Below are 10,592 nucleotides of genomic sequence, written 5' to 3'. Positions count from 1 at the left end.
GACACCCTGCGTAGCTGGGGCTAGGGTAGCAGGATCCAGCTGGACATCAGGGCTGGGAACAGCGGTCTTCCCGCCTCAGCACTCATCAGGGCCCCCCATGGCCTCCACTCTGGGTTTTGACCCCTGCAGCCATCTCGGACTCCCTTCATCAGGGCTGCTGTTGTCTCCCAACAGCTGTGGGGGTCTCTCCTGCCTGGGGGCGGGGTGTCCCCCCCCTGCCTGGCACTCAGTAGGTGTTGACTGAGCGGATGGCTCTAGAAGGGCCCTACTCTCGGCTACCAGGAGCTGGTGCCCTCCATCAGCCCCTGGTTGATGCCGAAGGCCTCCACTCTGGTCCCGGTTCTGCCACAGACCAGATGTGGGTGGACACAGAGAAGCCTGGTGCCCTGGGAAGCCTTCTGCCCTCTGGAGCTTTCCTTTTGGAACTCTCAAAACTTAAGTGACCCCAGTTAGTCTGATGCAGGTTAGTCCTCATGAAGGCGTTGATAATGATGATGGACTCATTAAATTTTCTTCAGGGTGTTAGGTGAAGGATGAGGAATATGTGCCTCAATGGAAGGAAATGAATGGAGGCATTTCAGGCTGGGCACTGGGGGTGTTTGGGGCCTAGGGTGAAGTACTTGTCTAGCCCCAGTTAGATCACGACTGTCTGCTTCACCAGTTTCAAAAGCTTGGGTCATGGGCCTATGGGAAGGCATGAAGCAGGGTGAGGGTGGGATGAGTCATGCAGGGATGTGGCCAGAGGGCTGAGGAAGACAGAATGCTAACCTGTGTCAGCCACACACCCCCTTTTTTTTTAAGATTTTATTTATTTATTTGACAGAGAGAGACACAGCGAGAGAGGGAACACAAGCAGGGGGAGTGGGAGAGGGAGAAGCAGGCTTCCCGCGGAGCAGGGAGCCCGATGTGGGGCTCGATCCCAGGATCCTGGGATCATGACCTGAGCCGAAGGCAGACGCTTAACGACTGAGTCACCCAGGAGCCCTGGGGTTAACTTTTAAATAAACTACTCGCACCCAAATCTTTGTCTCAAAGTGTGCTTTTGGGGGAACCCAAACTAAGACAATGGACAATAACTGTGTCCTAAACCATGGTAAGTGCTTTTTCACATCCATTACCTTATTTAATTTTCTTAACATCCCCTGAAGTAGATACCACTAACCCAATTTTACAAACGAGGAATGAAGAGGTTATATGCAGGGAGAGGCAGGATTCAAACCCAGGTGTGTTTAGCTCTGAAGCCTGATCCTTAACCATGTTCAGCAGCCTCCCTAATTCTCTGATCCTCTCTGGATCTTATATTTTCATCTGTAAAACAAGGGATGTGCTCTTGAGTTTGAAGGGAAACAATGTACCCAGTTTCTCCTGCTGCTGGGCATGGTCAATGAGATGTGAACAGAAGCTATTGGGAGAGAAAGTGCTTGAAAGGAACCGACTCAGCTCGGAGGCCCTCTCTTTAGCCCTCCCTTTTCTCTTCCCTCTTCCTGGAATATATGCATGAAGGCTGGAGCCCCAGTTGCCATCTTGGGCCAGTAAACACCAATGAAGGGTTTTAAGGCACAGTCTTAGGTATGTGCTCAGGAAGATGCTGAGATGAAAAAGACCTAGAGACTCTGCCCTCAAGGAGCTAATCATTTAGTGGAAGTGGCTGGATGTGAATAGAAGCATAATAGGTGGAAAGAGATCAGCCTCAGGAGCTGAGCTGGTAACTGCTATGAGAGCTCAGGGAGGGAGGAATTCCACCAGCAGTTGGGGGGGGGGTGAGGGTGTAGGGAAGATGTCACAGAGGGGGCTATTTTTTTCTTTTTTAATTTAGCTCTTTAAATTTTTTTTTTTTTTTGAGTAAACCCTACACTCAACGTGGGGCTTGAACTCACAACCCTGAGATCAAGAGACTTGATGCTTTACCAACTGAATCAGACAGGTACCCCACAGAGAAGGCTATTTTTAAATAACGGCAAGGATTTGACAGTGAGATGGAAGAGTAGGGGGTGGGATCCCATCAAAGGTAATAATACGAGCAAAGGTGTCAGGGCTTGGGGAGGAGACCTTCCATGACTCAACTCCGGAGGGAAGGGTTTGTGATTGAAGTTATGGCAGGTAAGGTGCATGCGCTTTAATGCCCAGCTAAGGAGCTCAGATTATCCTGCAGCAGAGGGGACAGAACTCAGAGCTGTATTTTAAAGATTACTCTAGCTGAAAGACAGGAGACGGAAGAAAAGCCATCAGGGAGACCTGCAAGAAGACAAAGTGTGCCGATGAATCTAAACTATGCAGGGCTAGCCAGAAAGGAAAAGCAAGGAAGGGGGCGCCTGGGTGGCTCAGTTGGTTAAGCGACTGCCTTCGGCTCAGGTCATGATCCTGGAGTCCGGGGATCGAGTCCCACATCAGGCTCCCTGCTCAGCGGGGGGGGGTCTGCTTCTCCCTCTGACCCTCCCCCCCTCATGCTTTATCTCATTCTCTCTCTCAAATAAATAAATAAAATCTTAAAAAAAAATAAAAAAGAAAAGCAAGGAAGGAGACTGACGGGAGAGAGACTGTCAAAGATTGACAGAGCACCCCCACAAGCTCACAATTTAATTAGCTTCCTGGCTTGCCAGTGGATTACAGGGGAATTAGCAGAGCTCAGAGTCTAGGGACCTTGCTGGGAGTTGAGGGGAGGTTAATGAGAAAGACAACAACATGCCCCAGGGAGAAATGAAAAGAAGAGGAATTGTTAGCCCAGCAGAGATTCGGGCAGGAGAAACAGATGTCAGGGCATGTGGAGTCTCTGCCTTCCTCAGAGATTTCAGCCTTCGGGGGGAACAGACATTTAGAGCTCCTGGGTGGGGGGTTCTAGCCCCATCCCCCAGGGTTCCAGTTCCTCTCAGTGACCCCAGACTGGGAAAGCTGGGGCGCCTGTAAGGGTCAGTTTCCCAACTCTGCCTTGGCCTTTTCCCAGAGGGGGACTGAGCCCCCAGCCCCCTTCTGCACACGTGGAGGTTGAGGCCTGGGATGGGGAGGTGACCTGCTCTTAGCAGTTGTGGCCAACGGCATTTTCCAAAGACAGCTACGACAGTATCTCCCATCCCCCATGCTCTTTTTATACCCTGACCTTGCCACTCCCCTCTTAAGAGGAGGACTTGGGTTGGGTCATAAAGGGAGATACCGCTTCTGCCTGGCGCTCACTCTCTTGAAACTCTCTTGGTGTGAGAAAGCCCAGGCCACATGGAAAAGCCATATGTGAAGATGTGGTGGCCAACAGCCCTGGTCGGGACCAGCTACCAGATTTGCAAGGTCTGGCACAAGATGAAAATGCTGGGCCTTTTGTTCAAAAATTAAGGATTTAAATGGTGACCATAGAGCATTCAACCGGGCATTGAGCCCTTTGAAGGGCAGGGCTTGTGCAGCTGCAAAAGTTGCATCCCGTGAAGCTGGCCCTGACCCATGAGTTACTGAACAAAGCGACACCGATAGAAGTCGTGAAGGCTGCCCCAGACCTTGACAGGTAGCAAGAGATGGGAAAGGCATCCTGAGAGAAAGGACAGGGAGCAGGGGCATCCCCCTCGGAGGTAATACAGTCCCGGTAAAGTGCAGTGACTAGCATCACACTGCTTGGGTTTGAATCCCAGCTCCACCTCAGTTTCCCCACCTGTGAAATGGGGACAAGAAAAGTTATCTCTGGGGGCGCCTGGGTGGCTCAGTCGTTAAGCGTCTGCCTTCGGCTCAGGTCATGATCCCAGGGTCCTGGGATCGAGCCCCGCATCGGGCTCCCTGCTCGGCGGGAAGTCTGCTTCTCCCTCTCCCACTCCCCCTGCTTGTGTTCCCTCTCTCGCTGTCTCTCTCTGTCAAATAAATAAATAAAATCTTAAAAAATAAAAACTAAAAAAAAAGTTATCTCTGCCTTGCTGGCTTGTCGACAGCATTGAAAGACCTACTCAATGTAAAGTATTCAGCACAGAGCCTGGCATACTGTAAGCACTATGTGCTATTACTACTGCTTGGTGTGTTTGAAAAATGAATAATCTTGGTGTGGCGGAAGTGTAAAATCCAGGGATGCTGCTGGGAAACAGGTCCAGAAAATGGGTTTTGAATTTGATCGTGAAAGATTTTTTTTTTTTAAAGATTTTATTTATTTATTTATTAGAGACCGAGCGAGAGAGAAACAGCATGAGAGAGGAGAGGGTCAGAGGGAGAAGCAGGCTCCCCACTGAGCCGGGAGCCCGATGTGGGACTCGATCCCAGGACCCCGGGATCATGACCTGAGCCGAAGGCAGTCGCTTAACCAACTGAGCCACCCAGGCGCCCTTGATCGTGAAAGATTTTAAGTGCCAGGATAAGCTGTCTAGACTTTATTCTCCTAGCCCGTGGGTCTCAATCCTGTCTGACCTAATTTCTTGTATTACAAGTATTTTGGAATGTCTCCTTTCCTACACTGAAATGAAACTCATAGAGAATGAAGTCTACTGACACATATTTTCAAAAAATCAATATAATGCTCCAAGTGTGATATAAAGAAGAAAAAACAGGAAAGTAATTTTATTAAAATAATCTGTTTTTCAATATGTAAATACTTGCACATTGCCACACTAGAATAAATAACCAAATATAGATGGAGGTTTATACTTCTAGAAGTATAGAATCTTCTATAGAATCACAAGTGCAAGAACCACAAACACATGCTGACACAAGGGTGTGCTGTCCAGTGTGCACTAAAACCATGCAAAGAAGCTTGTTTTGTATGGAAAAACAGGTTTTGTTTTTTCACCTACATTAATGTTGTAAGGAATGAGAGCTCACGTTTCGCCTAACTGTCCTAAACATCATAGGACATCTACTATCCCTGGCCACTGCCAACTAGATGCCAATAGTGTCTCTCAATCATTGTGACAACCCAAAATGCTCTCCCACTTTTCCCAAGTACCCTCAGCTCCTGCTTTGGGCAATGTGGGATTAGAAAGGGTCATGCCCTCTGCCAGGCTATCTGTAATATGGTGTGAGAAGATGATACTTGGAGCTACTGCCACCATCTTGCAACCATGTGGGGAAAAGCATGAGGACAAAAGCTAATACACTGGGGATGACAGAATGGACAGATGTCAAGGATCATGGTCCTCGATATCACTGAGCCATTGAGTTAACACATTCTGGATTTACCCTCCTATGGACCTCTCATTATGGGAGATGATAAATCCCCTTCTTGGTTGAACCATTTTGAGCTGAATCCTCTGTTTCTTGCAGCTAAAAGCATTCTAACTTTTACAGGATATTTTCCCCTCTCTTGGTTTTCTTCAACTGTATATTGAGAGGATTTCACAGACTAGGGCCTATGAGTCTATGAACGGAAAATAAGAGGGCTTGGTGACTAGAATGAGGGGGTTGGGAAGGAGCTGGAAGAGTCCACCTCTTGCATGGGTATCTGGGAGGATGGCAAAAAAGGAGTGGATTCTGGGTAAGATAATCACTGGTTTCACTTAGGGCATTGAGATCACATCACACTAGATTTGGGGGATGGAAAATTAGGCTTACATAGTATCATATCAGTTGGGTAAAAAAAATACAATTACATAGGAAAAGACTGGATGAATAAACACCAAAATATTTAGTTATTTTTGGTAGGTTCAGGGATGATATTTTCTCTGTAGAATTTTTTCTATTTCCCAAACTTTTTCTAACAAACTTATTGCTTTCATTTGAAATGTAATTTAAAATATCAATACACTATAATTTCTTTTATATGTATCAAAAGAAGTAGATCAGTGGCATGGAATGTAAAATCCAGTATTAGATCCAAATACATACTGGAATTAGAATACTACAAAAGTGGGATTTTAAGTTTATTTATTTATTTATTTTAGTAATCTCGACACCCAACATGGGGCTCAAACCCATCACCCCAAGAGTCACAAGCTCCACCTACTGACCCAGCCAGGCACCCCTAAAAGTGGGATTTTAAATCAGAGAAGAAAAGAGACATGATTCAATAAATTGTATGGGAACAATGTGTAGCCATTTGGAAAAATAGTAAGTTGGATCCATACATCATGTCTTATACCAAAACAAATAACAAGTGGATTGCATATTTAAATGTAAAAATTAAATCAAAAAAGTACTGAAAGAAATCAAGTGATAATTTTTTAAAAATTTCAGAGTGAAGAACTTTGAAGTATGACATAAAATCCAGAAGTCATAAAAAAAAATTGATGGATACATTTCCTACAGCTTAAGAGAGAAACATATTTACACAGCAAAACTGCCAGAAACAAAATCAAAAGAGGGGCACCTGGGTGGCTCAGTTCATCCAACACTTGATCTCAGCTCAGGTCTTGATTTCAGGGTTGAGTTCAAGCCCCACGATGGGCTCCACACTTGGTGTGAAGCGTACTTAAAAAAAAAAAAAAAACAAAAGACAAACTACAAAATGGAAAACGTATTTGTAATTCATATCACAAAGAGCAAATTTCTTTAATATATAAAGAGTTCGGAGAAAAAAACAACTCAGTAAAAAATGAGTACAAGATATAAACAGTTAATAAAAAAGAAAATACAAATAACTATTAGAATAAGAAAATCATAATGTGATGCCATCATTTTTTTACCTCTCAAGTTGTCAAAGAGCACTAAGGTTTATAACACACTCTATTGGTGACAAGGCTGAAAAACACATTCATACATTGCTAGTGGGATAGTCAACTGGAACAACTGGGTAATTGGACAATACCTACCAAATTTAAAAACGTACATGCCCTTTGACTCAGTGATTCCACTTCTTGAAAAGCTGCTTCTCAGATACATGCCCATATGTTTGAAATGACATGCTATTCACTGTAGCATTGTTTGTAATAGCAGAATATTGGAAATAATCTACATGTCCAGCAACAGAGGACCCATCGAATAAATTCTGATATATATATATATATATACACATATATATACATATATCTGAGGTATATATATTAAACTGTATATATATATACACACACACATACAATAAAATACTATATACCCTTTATAAGAGAATGAGGAATTATTTCATATAAGGGACATAAAATAATCTCTAAGATTTACTGTTAAGTGAAAAAAAAAACAAGGTGTACAGTATGCTATCATTTACATTAAAAAGTACCCATTTGCTTTTATGTGCACAGAATACCTCTTGGAGGATCTGCATCAGGCTGACTCCTCCTGGGGAGAGGAATGGTTATAGGGAGACATACACACTTTCAGTCTCACCCTTTTACACCTAAAATGAGAAGGGATGGGGAGAACTACTATCTTTTCTGGTAGCGGCTCCACTGCTACTGGTTTCAACTCCAACGGACATCGGCGGAAAGCCCCTAGCCTCTTCCACCGGCACCACTGTCAAGACAAACTTCCTTCATCCTGTGCTTGTGCAGCTCATTAAGGAAATCAAATCAAGTCCAAACACAGGTCTTTCCAAGACTGGAAAATGTTATGCGGCTGGCTTTGAGGATGGATGAAGAAGCCACAGGCCAAGGAACACAGCTTGGACCTGGCATGGCAGAATCCTCCCCTAGGGCCTCCAGAAGAAATGCAGCCTTGCCAACATCTGGATTTTAACCCTGTAAGACCCGTTTCCAGACTTCTGGTCTACAGAACTGTAAGACAATGAATGTGCACTGTTTTAAGCTAAAATAAATAGATAAAATAAATCAAGTCTTTCCACTGCTTGTTCATTCATCCTGTTGCTCTCAGCCCTGTTTCAAGATACTTTAGAAGCTTGATTCTGACATCCAAATGTTCACCTTCCCTCCCAGTAGCAGTGCCATCTGCAAACATGGTGAGTGTGGCAGGCACGGAAACTACTGAGCTGACCGCAGTCGGGAGCATGGAACTTTAAGACTTCTCCCAGATGTGCACCCAGTGAGTCACCAACTTGGGGGAGAGGGGCACACTGGTGAATGGGTTATAAATCCACCTGACTGGGTGATCTCTGAGATCACGGTTTCCCTGGTAGTCTCCTCAACTGGGAAACATTCCGATTTCTAACTGGAAACGAGGCACACCATGTCCAGGGAATTTTCCTCGTGGCCATCCAGATAAATAATAAATTACTGTTGGTATTATCATCTACCTTATCTTGCTCTTAGTGAAGATACTGATTCTTTTTCTAGGGGTTCTCAAACCCACAGTCTAATATTATATGCTAGAATAAATTTGGGGGAGGAATTCACCTCAAATATACCCACCTCGAGTTTCCAGAATCTACCTTTTCCTCTTTTCTCAGTGTCAGGACATCTGCAGCCTTCAGGCTCTGTGGCCCCTTTCTCTCTCTCCCCAGCTCTCTCACCTACCTCGGCAAGCATTCCGGGATCCTCTCTGCAAAGGTTTTTGACGCTTTGGGATTTGCACCTTATTATAAATGGCTAGGTGCTTAGGTTTTCCCTTACTATCTTCTATTTGGAGTTTCAATATCCTCTAAATCATGTTTTGCTTTACTCGACCCAGTTTAGAAATGCTCTTCCTTGCGGGAGAAAGCAAATCGGGGCTGAGTATTTTGCTTTCTGACAACTGCTAATCTGACACCTCCACCCCCAAGTGGAACCCTATATGATGAATCCTCTCTTTATTCCTCATGCTCTGCACATAACCAAAGGTGGCTTTTACCGTCTGCACCTTTTCCAAGTCTCAGTTTATCCAGGACTTCCTTCTCTTCCTTCTACGTCTTATACCCTGCCTCTTCACGTTCGAGTGTCGGAGGGCTTTCTACAGAGCCACGCTGCTTTCTTCAGCTCACCGCCTTGCACTGTGCAAGGGTTTCTGCAAATGGGCAGTCCTCATTTTCCATTTTTAGAGCTTTCTATCCCTTTCTGGCCACATTCCCATGTAGGCCTCTAAACACGGGCTCATAACTTTTCCGCAATTTTTTCAACTTCTTTTCTAGGACCCATTCATTCCATGCCCTGCCCCCCCCACCCCCCCAATGGCTCTTCCTTCTCGATCCAACTTTCTCCTGTGGCCCCTGTGATACCAACAGCACCAGGTAATTCATTGCCTCGGTCGGAAGTAAGGATGGGGGGCGGCTCCCCGGTAGCTCACTCTTCCCACTGAGAGAGGACACCGTGCTGATGCACGTGAAGCATTTCTCAGCGGCTTGGCTGGGAGCTGTGCACGGCCTCCCAGCCTGGTGCCAAGCTGCCCTCAGGGCACGTCTGTATGGTTGGCAGTGAATTCCCGCAAGGCCATGGCTCCCCAGTGTTCCTCTATCAGTCCTACCCAAAGGCTCCTTGCAACTGGCTCCTCCCAGCTTGGCAGTGTCCCGCTGTGGAAAGCCCGCAGGGTTTGGAGTCAAACATAGCCGGGTCTGAATTCTAGCTCTGCCCCTTCCTAACAAGTTGTTTCAATTTGAGCTTCAATTTTTCACACTTTAAAAAAAAAAATGGGGGTAGAATCTGCTTGATGGGGTGACAGAGATAATCTATGGACATATCGGCACATAGAAGGCTCCGCGTCAACCCCTGTGCTCATCTCAGGTTCACGGGTCTTCAGAGGTTGTATGTTCTTGGTGGATCGTGTTGTTTTCTTTCCCCTTCTATTCAAACTTCTTTTGACTGGACTGCAAAACCTTCCGTTGATGAGCCACGCCCCCCCAGCTCAAAGTATATGGTTCCAGGGGGGTGGAGCCCGGATCCCGAGCCCTTCAGCCTGAGCCTGTGACTCAGGCCTGGCTGGGAGAGCAGCGGAGCGCTCCAGACACGCTGAATGGTTTACTGACGGCCCTGTGTTTCCCCGCCAGGCTCCTCCAGGGGATTTTTACTGGAGCCTCCTTAGGAGATACTTGTTTGTTCTCTGGAATTACAAGCTCTAAGAAGTCACGTGAGTAGAGCTGCCCTTTGGCCTCTTGCTGCTACACTGAGTGAGCCCGTCTGAGGGGGAAACCAGGCAGAGGCCCATGGACGGAAGGCATGAGAACAGTGGGAATCCCGATGCCCTTGTTCCAACCACTTGATTAACTGCTGGCCATTTCTGTTACTTGGGCCAATCAATTCCTTTTCTTCATTAAGCCAGTTTGTTGGGTTTCTCAGTATGCAAGCATAACATGCGACATTGACCCTTTCACTATTATAAAGTCATAGGTTCCCCTGCACGGAGTTTTGTGTTTAACTTAAGTCTGTCCCCCTATTTTAATGCAGAAAAAATAGCAAGACTCAATACATGTGCGTAGCATACTATTAGAAGTTCCTCAGACTTGCAGGCCCAGGTCTGAATCCTGGCTTTGTCACTTACTAGTTTGGGGTAAGTGACTTAGCCCTTCTGAGCTTCACTTTTCTCAGTAAAATGGGGGTAATATTTTGCGGATGTGGGTGTTTTATGGGTGTGCGCTAACGGATATAGGTAGGGGCAGGACATGAGATAGGCCATTAAAAAAAAACATCCTATTAGATAGTAGGTACGTTTATGTCATCTCAATACCTTTTACTCTGCGCAGCTGCCTATAGATGCTGTTTGTATTTCCCTCGCTTCTTCCCAGGTCACATCTCGTAGCCACCAAGGTTTCCAGGCTTATTGAGAGGACAGGAACTCACAGGCTTTCGGAAGAGATGGAAGAGGAGGTGGTGGACAGGAATTTCAACGTTCGAACGGAGAGGAGG

General features: G+C 45.8%; 1 long non-coding RNA gene across 1 annotated transcript; it reads left to right on the top strand.

Moving 5' to 3' along the window:
- The first annotated feature begins 9,641 nt into the window (after positions 1-9,641).
- On the top strand, positions 9,642-10,592 carry LOC115937387 (uncharacterized). Its single transcript, XR_004072690.1, has 2 exons — positions 9,642-9,816; positions 10,472-10,592. It is a non-coding gene; the product is annotated as an uncharacterized LOC115937387 (long non-coding RNA).

The sequence above is a fragment of the Leptonychotes weddellii genome, chromosome 11 (genome assembly GCF_054177405.1).
Source record: "Leptonychotes weddellii isolate Sample4059 chromosome 11, ASM5417740v2, whole genome shotgun sequence".
NCBI classification, from domain to species: Eukaryota; Metazoa; Chordata; class Mammalia; order Carnivora; family Phocidae; genus Leptonychotes; species Leptonychotes weddellii.
The sequence above is the reverse complement of the archived record's forward strand: the minus strand, read 5'-3'. Positions and strand labels throughout refer to the sequence as shown.